Source organism: Carcharodon carcharias, chromosome 1 (assembly GCF_017639515.1).
Source record: "Carcharodon carcharias isolate sCarCar2 chromosome 1, sCarCar2.pri, whole genome shotgun sequence".
NCBI lineage: Eukaryota > Metazoa > Chordata > Chondrichthyes > Lamniformes > Lamnidae > Carcharodon > Carcharodon carcharias.
In genome coordinates this window covers 163,986,517-163,990,945 of record NC_054467.1, presented here as the reverse complement: position 1 = coordinate 163,990,945, position 4,429 = coordinate 163,986,517, and the positions used below count along the sequence as shown (strand labels likewise).

General features: G+C 52.3%; 1 non-coding gene across 1 annotated transcript; it reads right to left on the bottom strand.

The window, feature by feature from the left end:
* Window positions 1-2,635: 2,635 nt before the first annotated feature.
* Window positions 2,636-2,708, bottom strand: trnak-cuu. Its single transcript has one exon. It is a non-coding gene; the product is annotated as a tRNA-Lys (tRNA).
* Window positions 2,709-4,429: the final 1,721 nt, after the last annotated feature.

Below are 4,429 nucleotides of genomic sequence, written 5' to 3'. Positions count from 1 at the left end.
CCTGACCTAAAACTAGGACGCCCGGTGCTAAGGTTTGGGAGGGAGCGGGAAGGCCTTCCTTTTCGCCGCCACCCAATGACCCGTTGACATTTTTTAAATTTTGAAAGTTGCAGTCCCCCGATGAGCCAGAAGGTACCTCGGGGGTATCGAGGGTCTCTGAGTCGGGCACCACCTCAAGGGAGGTGCCTTCAGTGACCCCCGAGGGGCCCTGTTCAGGGGACTGCAGCAGGTTGACAGGGGTAATAGTGGTGGGAGTCGGTGCAGGGGTTTTGAGTTCCCCCAGAGGACAGGGCGAGATTTTACTTGGTGGAGACGCCACCACCTCTTCATCGGGGGAAGGGACACACCCAACTTCTTCAGTTTGGGCATCACCCACCTCCTCCTCCGAAGCGTGACGTCTCTTCCGGGTCAGGCTGGGGGCTAGGGAAACCTCCATTTCCGAGGCCCCCTCCTCCTTGTCCAGCCCTCCCGGACACTCCACCCTCTGGGTTTTGGGTGTTAGATACCCCGGCTCGGGGTCCCGCGTCCCTTCCCCGCCGGCCCCGGGAGCACGCGCAGGGACAACGCCGGGCCCAGCACTCGGCGCCTTAGCACCCACGGGCCCGGGAGCACACGCGGACACGACGCCGGGGCCGGATGTTGTCTTTTCCCCCGAGCCGGTGCTTGCAGGTGTTTGGGGGGTTTTGAGGCGTTTCAGGGGCCGCCTCCAGGTTGCGGGTCTTCCTCTGCGCCTTCTTACGGCGTGGGGGCTCTCCCCCCGCCTCACCGGCAGCCGAGATGGCAGTGGCCGCCGGCGTCGCTTCCCCTTGCGGGGAGGGAGATGGAGTGGTGGCGGGGGGAGGAGGGGCGGTGCCAGCCGTGGCCACTTGGGTGGGGCTCGTAGCCTTGGAGGCGGGGCAGTTCTTCCTCACGTGCCCCGCCTCCTTACAAGCATGGCACCGCACGCCCTCCACGGTCCAGAAGACCCGATAGGCGGTCCCCTCAAAATTGATAACGAAGGCCCCCTCCAGGCACTCCTCCTGGGCCAAGCGGACAAATACCTGGCGCCGGAAGGAGTACACATGGCGGAGGGCCGAGTCTTTGAGGCCGAGCGGGATTGGTGCAACCCCCGACCTGACCTCCCCCAATTTATTAAGGTGGGGGAGGAGGAGCTCACTGGATAGAAAAGGCGGGATGTTCGAAATAATAATTCTCTGGGCGGTGGCCTCAAGGGGGTCCACCGCCAGAAAAGTCCCGCCCACAGTGAGTCCTTTTTGCAGGGCGAGGTGCACCGCCCGCTCGGACCTCAAGAAGAATATGGCCTTCCCATACATTTTAGAGGCCGCGACAATGGCTGAGGGGCCGACGACCCCAGCCATAGCCTTTACGCAGGCCTCTATTGTCATTTCAGGGTGAGCATAGCTCTTTACCCCAAGGGCCCTGGTCAGGAGGCGGAAAGGTGACAGGGCAGCGGGAGCAGCTGGAGCCGCAGAAGCAACCACCCCCGCATAAGTTTTCTTTTTTTGAGGCCCTGCCACCGGTGACAAAACCGCCTCCACATTAGCCCTCGAGGGCCCGGCCACAGGTGATGGTGAATTGGCCTTAGGGCCAGAGCCACGCCCACCCCGGGAAGGATTGGCCATTTTGTTTTTTTCTTTTTATTTTTTTTTAGAAATATAGGGAGGAAAGGGGGTGGGGGAGAGAGGTAGAAACAACCTCCCCTCTTTTAGGCAGGAGAGGAGAGGAGGGAGAGGAGTAAAAGACAGGGAGGCACAGGAGGGAAAGAGGTAAATGTCCTGGTGGGTGTCCTCGATGGTGGATGGACGGTGGGTGGGGGCCTGATGTTCTTCAGGCAGGGGGAGGCGATGTCTTCACCAGCTATTGCTGGCCTTACTGGGAAAAGGGCTGGGTTGGGGGGAGGGGTGGCAGAAAGATGGTTTCAGCACACACACACACCCTCCCGCTCTTCCTTCCCCAACTCCTCTGGCAGTCTTCTTGCCTCCCCCTACAAAAACACAGTCCTTAATTGCCCCCACCTTAAACAAAAATACACAGTTCAGACACCCACCTAGGATGTTGTTTTCCAACTCAATCCTGGCCTCCTGGCCTTCCTGTCCTGTAGCAACAGTAGCAACTGTTCTCTTCTCTCCCTCTCTCTCCTTTGGCAGCACTGGAGGAGCAGCAGCAGAAGCAGCAGCAGCACACAGCAGAAGCAACAACCCCAAAGGCAGCAGCAGAAACAGTTGAAACACTGAGGAGCAGCAACACCAACACCACACACCTTCTCTCCTCAGTATCAGGAAACCAACTGAATCCACAATTACCTCCACGAGATCGTTAGGAAAATGAACTCTTGATCTGGGGGTTACAAACCCAGTACCATAACCACTTGGCTATTCAGGCCAAGCTGAAGTTACATTGTTTCATAGTTTGCCATTGTGAGATTTGAACTCTTGAACTCTTGATAGTTTTGCCTTTGTGTGATTTGAACTCTTGATACTCTTTTTGAGTAAACCTGTTTCCATCTGTTTCAGATGAAGTTACATTGTTTCATAGTTTGCCATTGTGAGATTTGAACTCTTGATCTCTTAATCTTAGGGTTACAAACCCAGTACCATAACCACTTGGCTATTTAGGCCAAGCCCTAAAAATATAATGCCCAACGTGAGGCTCGAACACACAACCCTGAGATTAAGAGTCTCATGCTCTACCAACTGAGCTAGCCGGGGATGTCATGTGCAAGGATTGTAACTCTTTCGAGTACAAACCCGTTTCCATCTGTTTCAGATGAAGTTACATTGTTTCATAGTTTGCCATGGTGAGATTTGAACTCTTGATACTCTTTCGAGTACAAACCTGTTTCCATCTGTTTCAGATGAAGTTACATGTTTCACAGTTTGCCATTGTGAGATTTGAACTTTTGATCTTGGGGTTACAAACCCAGTACCATAACCACTTGGCTATTTAGGCCAAGCATTGAAGTTACATTGTCTCATAGTTTGCCATTATGAGATTTGAACTCTTGATACTCTTTTGAGTAAACCTGTTTCCATCTGTTTCAGATGAAGTTACATTGTTTCATTGTTTGCCATTGTGAGATTTGAACTCTTGATCTTGGGGTTACAAGACCAGTACCATAACCACGAGACTATTTAGGCCAAGCCTGAATGCTTGTGGATGGGGTGCCCTGGACAAATTACTGTTAACAAGGCTCTTAATGAGTCTAATTGGCAGCTGGTATTTTCAGGCCCCATCTGCCTCTGTTCTGTCCTCAGCAGGACCCAAAGACTCTGCCCTCTGTGAGCTCCCATGATGAGCAGATCACTGAAAATTGAGAAATTGCTAGCCTGCAGGTTATATATCTACTCAAAACAGATAGGCAAGGAACTATGGCTTCTGGATTGCAAAGGGCAAGGGCCCATTTTTTGCTAAACTGTTCTTAAGCCGTTGAAAGGGAAAGTAGTATTTTTAAATCACCCAAAGCTAACATATACCCGTAGAACAGATTTTCTAACTGCATTTCACTCTGGCTTCTCCCACCTCTCCTCATAAATGGCATTTATGCTTTTTATGACCTCCACCACTCTTCCTACAACTTGTTTTCTCATGGAAATTTGCTGCTGACATTAAGAACGAGTTTATATCATACAAAACCACTTCAATATAGTTGGTCTGTTTGTCTAGGCTGCCAAATCTCTAGAATACTCTCTATTTACACTGTTGGGCACATTCTGCAGCAACACAAAAACTGCAGATGTTCAAGCTTGTACATAGATGCTCATTTGAAACTGATGATTATTACTTTTAGTTCTGGCTGCCAGGCCTTCATTGCTGACTGAGGAATGTGCACACAGCCCCACATTATCAAAAATAACGCTGCCCTGTAGAAGGAAACTGCGGGTGGGCTGCAGTGGGTGACAGTTAAAAGACGAGGTGGGCGGGGTGCATAAAATTTCCTGAATGGCCTTCCCACGGTCCTCCTATCCACCCCCGGCTGGCTGCAACTTTATGGGAGGTGGTTGAGGCTTAGGGCACTCCGCCCACCCTTGTGCCAATTGAGGCCCTTAAGCGGGCCAATTATTGGCCGCTTAGTGGCCTGCCCCACCTCAATTATAAGACTGGCAGGAGGAATTCAGGGGCAGAGGGGAAACTCAGCAAATCATCCTGCTCGGGCCTCAGGTGAGAAGGGGGGAACACCTACCCCTCCACCTTCTGCCCTCCCCACCTACCCAGAAGAAAAAAGCAGTTCGGACCAGTGCTCTTATTTCCCAGTTTTTACTGGTGTTTCATTTTAAGGTACACAAGACCAGTTCAGACCAGCATTCTTATTTCCCGGTTTTTACTGTTTTTCCCTTCTGGGCAGCGGGTGCTTCATCTTCCCCTGACCTCTCCACCATGACTCCCAACACCCCCTGGCTTTACCTCCCCTCCCCGCAGTGAGCTCCCCCAC